General features: G+C 36.6%; 1 long non-coding RNA gene across 1 annotated transcript; it reads left to right on the top strand.

The window, feature by feature from the left end:
* Positions 1–744: 744 nt before the first annotated feature.
* Positions 745–9,174, top strand: LOC140847907 (uncharacterized). Its single transcript, XR_012128170.1, has 3 exons — positions 745–840; positions 5,118–5,205; positions 9,042–9,174. It is a non-coding gene; the product is annotated as an uncharacterized lncRNA (long non-coding RNA).
* Positions 9,175–14,421: the final 5,247 nt, after the last annotated feature.

The following is a 14,421-nucleotide window of genomic DNA, read 5'->3' as shown; positions in this document are numbered from 1 at the left end:
TTAAAATCCCAGCTTTGCCAATTAGTAATGATGTAAATGCTGGGCACGTTAGTTATTAGTACTTCCAATCTCTTCATCTTTTCAAATAAAACAGGCATAACAATGTTGACTCTGAATTGTTGTTAGGAAGATTAATGAATATGGATGCTCCCAGTGTGATCCTGGGCACATATATTACCACATGTTAAATTACCTGTATTCCAGGAAGTCCATTGTAATAATCTGTGACTATATGCTGGTTTGGGGGAAAATTGCTTTTGAAGCCTCCATAGATGGTAATATTTGAGTGGGCATCCTCATTACAACTTGGTAGCAGCTGGTCTATGAAGTAATCTACGTAGAAGAATGTGTAAAGACATGTACATATATTAGCACTTCTTTTATACACACAGTGCTTTAGCCTTCCTTCTTAATAAATGCACACCTTTTATATTTTATTCTTGCTTCTCTCCTGTGGAAGATTGATTTCATTTTTTTTTTTTTGTTAACCGGCCTTACTATAGTAACAAGTTAAATACTCGCAGATGTCAGTGATAAGAACCTGGATATGAGTCCATTGTTTGATCTGAAAATGTAGGTGTCTTTTAAGTCTATAATAGAGTGCTTTAAGAATTCAAATAATTAAGCTTTTTTCTATTCTAAAATGGAGTAGACTTCTGAGAAGGTAGAAAATGACACAATAAATGGTCTGAAATAAAATTGCTTGTACAGATTTCTTTGTCATTGCTTTTCTGTCCACAAGAATTGGAATGTCAGTAAATGCCATTCGCAAGCAGAGTACAGATGAAGAAGTTACATCTTTAGCAAAGTCTCTCATCAAGTCCTGGAAAAAGTTATTAAGTATAATTAATCTTCCTTTACATATATTTATAATGTTCTGGTGTTTTCAAACATTTGTTTGTTGTGGGTTTTTTTCGTATGAATATAGAGGTACTGAAATCATTGATTATAAGAATGAGGGATGTTAGTTTGACCTTGATGGTTTTGCTTGTTAAGCTAGTCAAATTTAGCTTTCATATCTTCCAACACTAATAACTGTATTGCTTCTTTAAGTAAGAAGATAACTTTTTCCCAAGGGGAAGGCTGTCATAAATTTTTGAAAATGTCTTTGAAATAATTTTGTAACAGAGAACTTGCAAGAATAATAAACATAACTCACATGTGTTCTTTTTCTAGATGACTAGTTTTTATCTTTGCCTTATATGTTTTGTCATTCTTTGTCTTTTTCTCTGTATGTGTATACTCACACATACACACAAATTCATTTTTCTGAACCATTTGTGAATAGGTTACACCTGTCATGCTTTACCTTTTAATACTTACTGTGTTTCCTTGGAAGAAGTTTATTTCCTTATGTAATCAGAATACAGGAAATTCAGGAAACTTAACATTGGTACAGTACTTTAATCCACAGGGCATGTTTCAGTTTTGCCAATTGTCCTAATAATATCCTCTGTAGCTTTTTTTTCTCTTCCAGATCAAGATCCAGTCTAAGGTCACCTATCTAGTCTAGTCTGGAATGATTTTTGAGCCCTTTTACCTTATGACACCGACATTTTGAAGAACGCAAGCACCCTTCCCCTTTTGTTTTAAATAGCGTGTTCCTTATTTGGAGTACATTTGCTATTTTCTCATGGTTAGTTCAGGTTGTGCAACCACAGTTGGGATACTATAAGTGTGTTTTTTGTTTCTCAGGGTATCACGCCCAGAGGCATCAATGGTGCTAATTTTGAAAGTCCAGTCAAGTTATACACTTTAGTTTATTATTTTTCCTCTTATATCTAATAGGTGTTCCATGGGAGATACTTTAAGACTCTGAAACTGTCTTGCTTCTTATCAGACTTTGCCAAGACCCCTAACCTCATTTAGTGTCCTCTGATTCTTGCTCAAACCACTCTTCATAATGACAGCTGTAAAATTGTGATTTTCTAACTTGATTTCTTCAAAGTTTATGAGTGATCCTAGTAAGAAAAAACCTTCTTTTACTTCCCAGTTATTTTACTATAATTAGTATGGACACATGGATTCCTAGTCTATACCATGAACTACAATGCTGTTCTTATTTATTTTGATGTTTAATTGTCCCAGATTTAACTAGTGGGCACCCCTTCAAACTGGGTCCTGTGTCCCTTTGATTAGCCTCCTTTAGTTTTTTTTTTTTTTTTTTTTTCTTTTTTAGTTTCTTATATTCTGGCACCACAAAATGTATTGGTCTTGTCTGTCTTCCCTGCTCCAGCTCTGTAATCAGCCATTTCTATAATTGATTATTGGTCTTAATATAGATGAGAAAATAGGAAAAGTGAACCTTTTAAAATGTCAAGGACAGCAGTCATACTGATAAAAACCTATTGCTTTCAAGAGCTTAGAAACTAGGAACTAAAATTGTAAAGCCTATAAAATTGAAAAGATCAAATGTAATATATGATCCTGTATTGAATTCTGGACCAGAAAAAAGCATTTTTTACAAAGATGATTATTAGGGTAAGTGGCAGAATCTGTGTAAGGTTCTGTAAGTGAAGTAGACAATATTGTATCATTATTAAATCTACTTATTAGTTGCTGTGATTATATAAGTGAATTTCTTTATTTTTACAGACTACATAGGTGAAGTATTTAGGGATAGAGAAGCATGATGGCTGCTACTTATTTTCAGATGGTTCAAAATATGTTTGCATACAGTGGTGTGTGTGTATATGTGTGTGCATTCAACACACATGTTGTATATATATATGGGGGGCTGAATGAATGAGGAAGCAAGTCTGCCAAAACGTTAACAGTTTGGGAATCTTGAGTAAAGTACTTTGTATTCTTCTTAAAACATTTGTGCAAGTTTCAAATTATTTCAAAATAAAAAAAATTTTTTTAACGTCTAGTCTCTAAAGACAAACTGTAACTGTGTTTATAGTTCATTTGAATTTTAAATGTAATTCCATATTCTAAAGTAATTAAGATCAGTCATAGAAAGTTGATTGAGAACCATATGCAAGCACTTTTATTACTGGAAAGATGGTTCACATTTTGTGGGAGAAAAGAGTGGATATTGTAGTTACATTTATTTAATCTTCAACCTAAAGAAATTTTTTACTTGTTGGAAGTACCTAATATCAGTACAAGTTCTCCTTTAATAACTTTTATTTATGTCAAAACATTTACATGCTCCATTAAATAAAATTTTGAGGGTTGGAGGAATGAAAATTCATCCTTAAGTCTATCTCTAAATACAAACATCAGTTAATATCTTGTTGCATTTCTTGTCTCTTTTTATTTCGGTACATGGATTTTGCTTCAATTGTAATTTTACTGTGCTTTTATAGATACTTATTTTTACTGCCTTTTCAATGGATTTTCTTTTGTATATTTCATCATGACTGTCATTTTTCTCAGTTTCAGAATAATCCATTGGATGATCGTGACATAGTTTAATCACTTGCCTGTTAGACTTCTTGCTGTTTTTAATTTTACAGCTTTTATAAATAATGTCTTGATGAATCTGTTTCTGTGTAAAGCTTTTTCTTTGACTCTTAGCTAGATTTCTAGATTCACTGCTGCTGCTATGAGGTAGCACAGTTTTGGATACTTGAGGTATACCAGGCACGACCTGTATTAAGACATATGATCTTCCCAAGGAGCCAGTGTGCTAGGTGCTTATATCCCCATTTTATGCTGAGAAGGTTGAGGCACAGAGGCAGTTAAGCATGTAATGCTCAGTTGAATCAGTGGTGAGTGTATGATCTGCAGACAGTCTGAGTCTAGGTTTGGAGCACCTGCTGGCTGTGTTGCCCATGATTAGAATGTTTTTAAGGCAGCTCATACCACATATTGCTTTGCTTTCTCAAAGGATTGCACCAATTCACATGCAGGGCAGTATGTGGGCTCAGTGATACTGCTGCCTGACAGCAGTGGATCCTAGTTAGATAGTACTGCACTGTTGTACCACCTTTCAAATGCTTTCTACCTTGTTACTTGTGGAATATTCTCAGTCCTTGTTATGTTCTTTAATGTCATTATTAATCCTTGTAATTTTACCTCACAATACTATGGCTTCTTTCTGTTTTTGAGTCCTTCCAAGTGAATTACAGAGAATACAGTGTTAGTATGTGAAAACTAATGATAGGTCGTAGGGGACTTGAATTGTGTTTCAGCTTTGGTACCTTAAGCATTATGAGATGAGTTCTAGAATTGTGATTTGAGCCACTCTCTATCATTCTTATCCAGATTATATTAAAGTCTTATCCAGAGCATATTAAAGTCATCTGGGGAACTTTAACAAATTCTGATGTTCATGCCTGACTGCCAGAGATTTGGATTGAATGGATCAGAATGGAAGTTTGAGTATGAGGATAAGCTTAAAAGTTAGTTGCTTAGGTGGTCCTGATAGATAGTTGAATATATGGATGTGGAAAATTTAATTACTTATATAGCTCTTATTACTTATGTAGGAATCACAAATGTAGATAAGTGGAGCAATTTGTGCACTAGATGCAAATATTTTCTGAATCCAGCTTTAAGGCTGCTTTGGCTAAACTATTGCATTGGCCCAGCATATTTTATGTACTTCTTATTTTGTGGTGTCTAATTGCTCACCTCGTGAAGACTAATGCTTCTGTACTCCATATTCATAGACTATTTAAGATAGAGGAGGTGCTAGGTAGGCTTTATTAATGAAAATGTTCTTCATTTATTATCCCTGTCATATTTATATGTATTTTGGGTACCACCTTAAATTCTTTGATTTCATGCAAAATTATTAAAAGTGTTTCTACTTCTGCTTTGCACTTTCATTTTAAAATGATGGTGCTAATATTTTTTCCATATTCTTTCCTTCCCTTTGTTCTGTGTACTTTCCTTCCTTTTAGGTTCACCTTGGCATATGAATTTGTGGTTCCCATCAAATGAGGGAGTTTATTTGGGAATGCTGACCGAGCATTCATTGTGAAAAATACCCAAGTACATTTGATAATAGAAGACCTTGAATAAACTTCAGTTACTTGTGGAAAAGTTAAGATTTTAGCTTTTATATTGCTGCATAAATTTTATTGCCTGATAACATGAAGGAGTTCAGTTTTGTTTTGTTTTTTAATACATGCTGATGACTTAGGGACTTCATAAATTTTCAGATGGACCATCAACAGATAAAGACCCTGAAGAAAAGAAAAAAGATGCTGCAGTTACATCACAGAATAGCCCCAAAGCAAGAGAAGAAAGGTATTTTGCTGTATGGAAATTCATTTATGTGAAAAGACAGAGTTTAGCCTGACTGTCCCTTTGTCCATGGTCATATGATTTCATGTCTCTACTCTTCCTGTTTTCTAATCAGACAGAATTAGTTAATGTATATGGCCAAATAGTCTAACGTTTCTTAGAAGATTTCCAGAAATTATTTGCACTGTACTCAACAAGTTGAATTGAGTGAAATCTCTGGGATAGCACTAATACGATTGATAATGATGTACTGATTAGGGATTACTGGCTACTTCATTTACTGCACTTATTTTTTTGGATTTTTTTTTTTTTGGCCCTGGATCTAATGCTCCTTTTTATGCTCTTTTTACCTTCCCAATCTAACCATTTCTCAAAAAGAACTTAAAATAATGAAGGGTTCAAATTGTTCTCAGCTCTTGTGAGGCCTTTGTATTTATTCTTTCCTAGCACATAAGTGAAACTGCAGTATCCAGCACATTGATCTAACAGGTGACACGCTTAATAGATTCAGTACAGTCTTAGTAGATTCAATAGTAGTTCTGTTCTTGGGAAGCTTGTAATTTAACACTTGAATTTGATTTAGAGCACTATTTTTGAAAGTGTGATCACTGAAAGAGCATGGAACCTGGCAATTTGTTAGAAAAGTCAACTCCTGGGCTCTACCCTGAAACTACTGAGTGAGGAATTCTGCTCTTGGAACCCAGACATGTTTTAACAAGTCCTTCAAGTATTCTGATGCACTCAGGATTTAGGCTGCCTATTTTAACTTCATTTATTTCTCAATATTTTCTCCAAATTGATAATGTACTCTTTAATTTCTTTTTAGTAATAATGATCAAAAGCCTATACAATATTACTTTATATATTAGTACTAACTAAACATAATGATAAAAGAGGTAAGCTAAAAATACAGTTAAATGCCAGTTGTTAATAAAATTTATTTTTCTAAATCATTTGAGAGAATTCTAGACTTTTAGAAAATTGTAAAAATAGAACTCCCAGTTGCCCCAATGATATTTATATATGTATATGTATATGTACATGTATATGTACACACACATAAGCCAATTTTATTTATTTTTTATTATTATTATTTTTTTAGGAGAGCAAGGTACAGGCTTTTATTTAGAGATAAAGTGAAAGGACAGAGCTCCCGGCTCACACCAGGAGGGGACAAGAGAGCCCAAGCCAGTTTTATTTTGAACCAAATAGGAGTCATTTGCAGACATATACCCTTTATATTCCTAAATACTAAGTCCAGCAGTGTGTATTTTCTATGAACAAAGACATTTTCTCATCTATAACCAAAATACAGATATCAACATCTGGAAAGTAATATTAATACAACACTTTTTTTTCTTATCTACAGACCCTATTCATATATCATTAGTTGTCTCCATAATGGCTTTCATTAAAAAGTAAAAAGATCTTTCTAAAATATCATCTGGGATCACATATTGCATCTAGTTATCATATCTGTAGTTTCTTCTAACTTGTAGTAATTCTGTCATGACTTTGATATTTTTGGAAAGTACAGGCCATAATTTATGAATTTTTTAACATAGGCTTTCAATTGTGTTACATTCAAAGTCACTAATTTAATATCTTGCATATAAAAGTACAGACAATATTTTAAATAGACACTGAAGGAAGATTAAGTTCTTAGTATTTTTATCAGTTTTATGTAATTGAGGTTTAGAAATGGAGCCTGTCTACAAAACCATAGAATTATCATGTATGAAGTCTGATAAGGTGAATGGTTGGTATCTATGCACATACACACACACACACTCTCAAGAAAATTTTAGAAAGATTGTAGAAATGAGTCTGAGGTTTCATCTTAAGGAAGATACAAGGTTAGATCTAAGTGACTTGCAGTTGAGAGGGTTTTAGGCTTTGATGTAAGAATTTAAAAAGAAAGAAATGTAGTTAAATACTTTAGAAAGAAGGCACCATAATGTAAGAAATGGGGCCAGTGATAGTGAAGCTGGGGAGGAAGAGGCTCCATCAGTCCATGTGTGCTGTTTCCATTGGATGAGTGAGGCTTTGGGCTGTAAGTACTGGGGGGCAAAAGGGATTTAAGAAGTGGGATTTTTAAACATTGGTTTGCTCATTGATTCACCACTGACAGATGGTATGCTGTGTACTGGGACTACAAAGAGAAGTCCTTGTCTTTGTCCTTGAAAAGCTCAGTCTGGCAGTGGATTATATACGAAACAGCATTGTAATACAAACCTGTGTGTGTAGGTAATGCTTTAGGATATCAGAGAAGGCTTCAGGAAGGAAATGACTAAACTTAGAAAGTATGCAGAATGACCATTTTGCCCACAGTGATCTCTTTGTGAAGTTTGATAGTGGAGAGAAGGCAAGGAGATATCTCCTTGCACTGATGCAGCATGTTAGATCTATGGAGGGTGAATGAAAAGGTTTGTGTCAAATATCTTTAATCAATGAAGTTAACTGAAACCAGTCAAGAGAAATATTTTGCTGAGAACCTAAGGAAGAAGTTAATCAGAAACAGTTTAAAAGATTAGGTTGACTGGAAAATTACTGACTGTCCTGATGGAATTGGTGTTTCTGGGAAGAAATTAAGAGAGCTTTTAAAATTTTGGTATCATTAGTCTACAATTACATGAGGAACATGTTTACTAGACTACCCCCATCACCAAGTCCCCTCCACATACCCCATTACAGTCACTGTCCATCAGCGTAGTAAGATGCTGTAGAATCACTACTTGTCTTCTCCGTGTTGCACAGCCCTCCCATGCCTCCCCCCACATTATACATGCTAATCATAATGCCCCCTTTCGCCCTCCCCCCCACCCCCACTTATCCCACCCTTCCCTCCCATCCTCCCCAGTCCCTTTCCCTTTGGTAACTGTTAGTCCATTCTTGGGTTCTGTGTGTCTGCTGCTGTTTTGGTCCTTCAGTTTTTTTCTTTGTTCTTATACTCTGCAGATGAGTGAAATCATTTGATACTTGTCTTTCTCCACCTGGCTTATTTCACTGAGCATAATACCCTCTAGCTCCATTCATGTTGTTGCAAATAGTAGGATTTGTTTTCTTCTTATGGCTGAATAATATTCCATTGAGTATATGTACCACATCTTCTTTATCCATTCATCTACTGATGGACACTTAGGTTGCTTCCATTTCTTGGCTATTGTAAATAGTGCTGTGATAAACATAGGGGTGCATATGTCTTTTTCAAACTGGGCTTCTGCATTCTTAGGGTAAATTCCTAGAAGTAGAATTCCTGAGTCAAATGGTATTTCTATTTTGAGTTTTGAGGAACCTCAAATGGTTACATTCCCACCAGCAGTGTAGGAGGTTTCCCCTTTCTCTAAGAGAGCTTTTTATATTCTTACAACACACTTCTCACTATCCGTGCTTTTTATTCCAAAGGGATAAAATAAAAATAAACCTCATTGGCTGTCTGATTGGAACAGGTTTTCAAACATTTCCCTCCTCCTCTATTTTTGATTGACAGCTGTCATAATCTTTGGTGCCATCCCCTCACCCCTCTCCTTACAACCAAGATCCTTGCTTTTCATTTATTATATTGAGTTATATTATGTATTTCCCTATTAAGAATATTGTTTAATTTCTAAAAGGATAAGCAAGGTAAATGTTTAGTTGGTTAAAAATAACATGAGACTTGTCTCTTATTTACTAAAATTTTAACTTTTTAAAATCTATATGCAGTTATCTTTTTAAGTAAGTCACTGAAATATCTTATTTAGGTCCCAAAATGTTGTATTTAGAGAGTAATAGTAATGATATTTCCTTGAGTTTCTCCTCATTTCTTTTTGGTATGTGTGTGTTTATGTGTATTTTAGTAGCTCCAGTGGCAACATAAGCAGCAGAAAGGATGAGACAAATGCTCGAGATACTTATGTTTCATCTTTTCCTCGGGCACCAGGCACTTCTGATTCTGTACGGTTGAAGTGTAGGGAGATGCTTGCTGCAGCTCTCCGGACAGGAGGTAGGTTGAGTGTACCTTGCTTCATTGCTCAGTCCTTTGATCATCACCACCACTGCCACCTTCATATTACTGTTTTCCCAGCAGCACATCCCGTTGATAGCTGTCCACTGTAGCTTGGCTCAGGGAGCAGTTGTTGCTAGTCAAGGTTCGGAAGGCAGAGAGCTACAGGCATCCCCGGGCCTCCTCAGCTTATTACCATATAATTCCAAGAAATAGGTTCCTTCTAATATACGGATGTTTCATCTGATTCATAGTAATTAAAATTTTTTCCACAAATCTTCCTCCCACACACACATTTAATCTGCAAGCTAATTACTCCCTCCCCAAATTAATGGTACTGAATTTGGGTCTTGGTGTTAAATGTTACTATGACATATGTAAGTTTCATGTCCATAATTTCATTTTCTACTTTTTTTAAGTGGAAAAGAGATTGATTTATATGGGAGCTTTAATTTAACTTGACTGTATCCAATCTTATTATGTGAAATTTTGGCTTTAAAGTTTCATATACAGGAATATTTATTTATCATCTTAAACAAATTCATCCTTTTTCTTTTCTGTTATATGAATCATAGTATGACCTGTTTTCTTCTTACTCTGTCCTTTCTACTTTGATTCCCTTACTGTCTCTTTAAATATTTTTTCTTTTTTATTTCTAGTTTCTTTTTATTTCCTTCTGTTTTTTACATAGGAGTCTTTATATAGGAGTATTTACATAGGAGTCTTCTGAGTGTGTCCATACAGATGAAATGAATGGTTTCTTTGCATTGAAGCCTGAGTCACACAGGAGACAAGACAGTGCAAGACAGTTCTGTAACTTTCTTTACTCTCTGCTAGAACATCCAGAGTTTATGGAGTTGTGAAATGGGGAATTGCCTGCTAGATCAATTACTTCCCCACTTCTGAGGGATAAGGAGTCATCAATGCAGGAGCACTGTGGACATTAGGTGAATCCAGAGGAGTCAGTGGGTAGTAAAGAGACCAGATTCTAATGAAACTAAAAATGCTTTATATAGGGCAAATGGGGTTGAAGAAATTTTCTTTTAACTTGTTATAATCACTTATGCTTGACAATTCTCTGTGCCTGTGTTTAGATGACTACATTTCCATTGGAGCTGATGAGGAAGAATTGGGATGTCAAATTGAGGAAGATATCCTTTGTGTGTATACTCATAAGTGTTTTAAGTAATCCACTAGATACATTATAATATTTTCTCCCCATATAGAATTCAATTTAATTTTTCAGTTTCTATTTTGATTGTATTGTTTTGATGGGAAAGGAGAGAGCCATTTATGTCATTTTATTCTTGTTTTCCTGTCATTCAAAAGTAAAATGTAGTATTGATAGTATTTTCATTTTTCTGCCTCAAAAATTGAGAATGCAACAACTGAAGTTGTACAGAAGGACACAGAAAACACACACTAAATGTGTGAAGTAGGATTTCACATCTGGGGTTAACTCAGCAATGCATACACATCCCCTGAGAGTGTTCCCTTGGAGGGCAATGTGTTGATGCCAGACACCTTAGAGGGGCTCTGGGAGAGGGATCTTGCACATGGGATGGGGAATATGGAACATCTGAGTGACAGCATGATGGCCCACCTCTCCTGGTTGAGGAAGTGGTCTTGTTAGAAAGGGAGCCCCTCTAGGGCTCGGCCTCCACCTGGGCCTGTTCTGTTGAGAAGAACCTGCTGAACTCACTTCTTGCCGAGCTGGGGAAGGAAAGGAACCTTCAGTTCATCATGAATGTCTTTTTCTCAGAAGGCCCCCAAGGGAACTGTGTAATCATTGAGAACTTTAAGATCCTTGGTAGACTTCAGATTTGGGAAACTTAAAGCTTGGCTCCAAGCTCAAGCTTTTTTCCAAAAGTTTTCTTACTCAGATTGAGTGAGTACCTGAGCTAACTTTTGAAACTCTTATTTGTGTACTGCTGGCATTAAACATTAAGAAGAAAGCACTGCTCATTCATAGTATAAATGTACAGTCATTATTATTTTCTAGTTACAGATCAAGAAATCATGTAGAAATAGTGCCTTGTCATTCTTTGTATTTGTTACAGACTTTGTAATTTCTAAGCTCTTTTCAGAATTAAGACCTATAAAATTGGTTACAGCTTTTTGACTATTCCTTAAATTTACATAAAGAATGATGGAGAAAATGAATTCATAGCTTGGTTTTTATAGACATAGCTGTTCATAGGTAATAGCTTTAGTGTGTCTACAATCTCACTATTAAGCAGTCAAGAGAGTGAATTCATTTTTTTATATATCTAGTAAAAATTCTGTTTTTAAAACCTCCTTGAAATAAATATAAACCATTTAAAAAGTAGAAAGTATTATGTAATAAAATCCCATATATCCATCACCCAGGCTTCAAATATTTTCAAGAATTTGTCATCTTTTTCATCTATTCCTTTTTTCTTCTTTTATTTCCTTTTTTTATTTTTCTCTGAATTATTTTCAAGCAAATCCCAGATATATCCTTTTACCTTAATATACTTGGGAGATAGCTTAAAATATAACATTTTTCTAATATAACTACCCACAAACTATCTATACATTGTTTGGTTTGGTTTCTTAAGATTTTGTGTATGTGTGTGTGTATGTGTATTATATATATATATATATATATATATATTACATATATTTAAATCTAAAGCAATGTCTTCCCCTACCTCTAACCCCTTCCTTTGTCCTTCATGACATTGACCTGTTGAATAAACAATTTTATTTCATCTGTATCCTATGGTATTAAGTATGTTTCTTCCTCATAATGTTATTTAACTTTTTTGTCACCTCTGTTTTCTGTAGTTCTATAGGCTTGAATATATACAAGTCCAACTTTCTCCCCTCATACATACTTCATAAGGAGTGCTTTTTACTTTATATTACATCACATAGTGAGGCATGTAACATCTGTGGCCCTGCTGTCAGTACGCTGAGACTGTTGGTGTGTTCAGGCATGGAGAGTCTGGTTTCCCTGCTGCAATTTTCTCCATCAGCCTTTCATTTAATGTGTTGATCCACTGATAATCCTTGCCTGAGTTGGTTATTTTATTGGGGGTTGCAAAAGAATGATTTCTAAATTTCTGTCATTCCTTTCACATTTATTAGCTAGATTTCTTTGATAATGAAGCACTTTCCCTTATAAACTCAGGCTCTTGGTTGCCCTGTTGGTTTGGGTAGGAAAGAGGGAATAGATGTGTAATTCCTTCCCTTTGTTATCAGAATGAGGAGCTGGTGCCCTAATAACTGTCAGAGGGGGCTTTTTTGCATTTGTGTGCCCTCCTTTTTTAAGTATCACCATTTGTTTAAAAGCTGAAGAAATTGTCTTATCTTGGGCCATTGCAAGCTCCTCTCTGTCCACTTACCTCAGCCATAGTAGTCTTTGGTAGCTTCCATGAATTCTGGCACAGGAATATGCCCCTGGCTTACCCTGTGTATTTCATGACTCAGAACTGGACCCAAACATTTCTCAGAAGGTGCATTTACTTCTTGGAGGCAGGGGTGGCAATGGTAGAGACCACAGTATGAATACTAGAGGTGCTTGTTGCTACAAGATTTTGTTGTTTATAAGCCTTCAAGCAGTAATTAAACCCAGTTTTCACATGCAGTCCTACACGTATTTGAAGAAATTATCAAAGGAAGCAAACTCATCAATGCTTTGAGGAAAATATTAATTTTTTACTTCTAAAACTTTAAAAATTGATTTCTGGTTTTATTATTAAGCTAACTGACCACAAAAAACACTCAGGATGTTTATAGAAGATGCCTGTAACTGAGTGTGGTATTGCCACCTGAGACAGGGACCATGGATGTAGTCAGAGTAGGGTGAGGGCCTCCGGAGGGAGCGGGGCGGGATATTTGCAGTCAGAGCAGTGTAACTACATGTAAGGAAACCCCCCAACTAAAACTCTATGTTAAAAATTGAGCTCAAGAATCATTCTTCAGTGAGATCAGTTAATGTTCCCCAGATAAAGAAGAGTAGCACATGATTTATTATGCTAATCATTTGTAACTGTTAGGCTGGAGGAAGGAAAAACAAGGACATGCAAACAGAATAGAGAGATGCCATAGGGGGAGAACAGACTAGACCCCAAGGTCTGTGCCTTATATGGAAAGGGGACAGCTCTTTCTGAATTCCATCGTTCTGATGTGCCAACTAAGACCCGGATGTCAGCCTCCTCCCTCTTGGAAGGAAAAAAGTTTCTAGTTGTCTATCATGTCACCTTTAGCCAATCATACCTCTCCACACCTCCTAGGATAGCTTGCCCACTCCTCCCCCTCCTAATCCCTTATAAGCCCCCACCTCCCTGACTGGGTGTGACTTCCCCAGCCTGTAATACCCAGACCGCGGAACATCACCCGGGAGTGGCATTCAAATAAACTACCTGGCCCTTTGTTGCCTCTCTTCACCTGCTTATTTCAGCTAAAATTTATCTTACATTTGGTGCCGAAATCCCGGGAAGGAGCATGAGCACGGGGCCCCAACCAGCCACCGGTGGCCATGCCCCCTCCTTTCCCAACCCAGAACCTCAACCTGCTCTCTGCTGCATGGACTATTTTCCAGTGAGTCCCTCAGTTTCCCCCAGTCTGTTTCCCTCCCTAATTCCATTTCACCTGGTCCATTAGAAATCATATGTACGTCTAGGTGGCCCACCCTCTGCAGGCATCTGGCCTGCCCCTGGCCCTGCGGTACAGGAGACATCCCTACCCCAGACCCCAGGACATCTGCGGGCATCCTGCCCACCCCTGACCCTGTGTTGGAAGAGACGTCCCTATCCCAGGCCCCAGGATGTCTGCAGGCATCCAGCCTGCCCCTGGCCCCTCACCCAGGCTCCCAGGCCATCTCCCCTGACTTGGTGCACTTGGGACGCTGGGTGCTCCTCTCAGCAGGATTAGTTGGGAAGTGGCACAGACATGGGGAACCAGCCCTCAAAAATGGAGGCTCAGACCCCACTGCAGTGTCTCATTTCTAATCTGGCTACTCTATATTTGTCCCGGGAAGTTCGCTAATAGAAGCTAGTCTTTCTTTGCTCTGAGGCTGGGCCTCAGTAACCCTTGAACAATCAATCTTGCTGGTCCCCTGAGGGAACTTTCAATTTTGGCCTCCTCACCGACTTGATTAATTATTGCCACTGGAGCGGGGAGTAGAGTGAGATCCCATATGTGCAGGCTTTTCAGACTTTGCACTCCCACCCAGACCTTTATGTTAAGTGTTTGATGAATCAGGT

The sequence above is a fragment of the Manis javanica genome, chromosome 2 (genome assembly GCF_040802235.1).
Source record: "Manis javanica isolate MJ-LG chromosome 2, MJ_LKY, whole genome shotgun sequence".
NCBI classification, from domain to species: Eukaryota; Metazoa; Chordata; class Mammalia; order Pholidota; family Manidae; genus Manis; species Manis javanica.
This window is presented reverse-complemented; position numbering and strand designations above follow the sequence as displayed.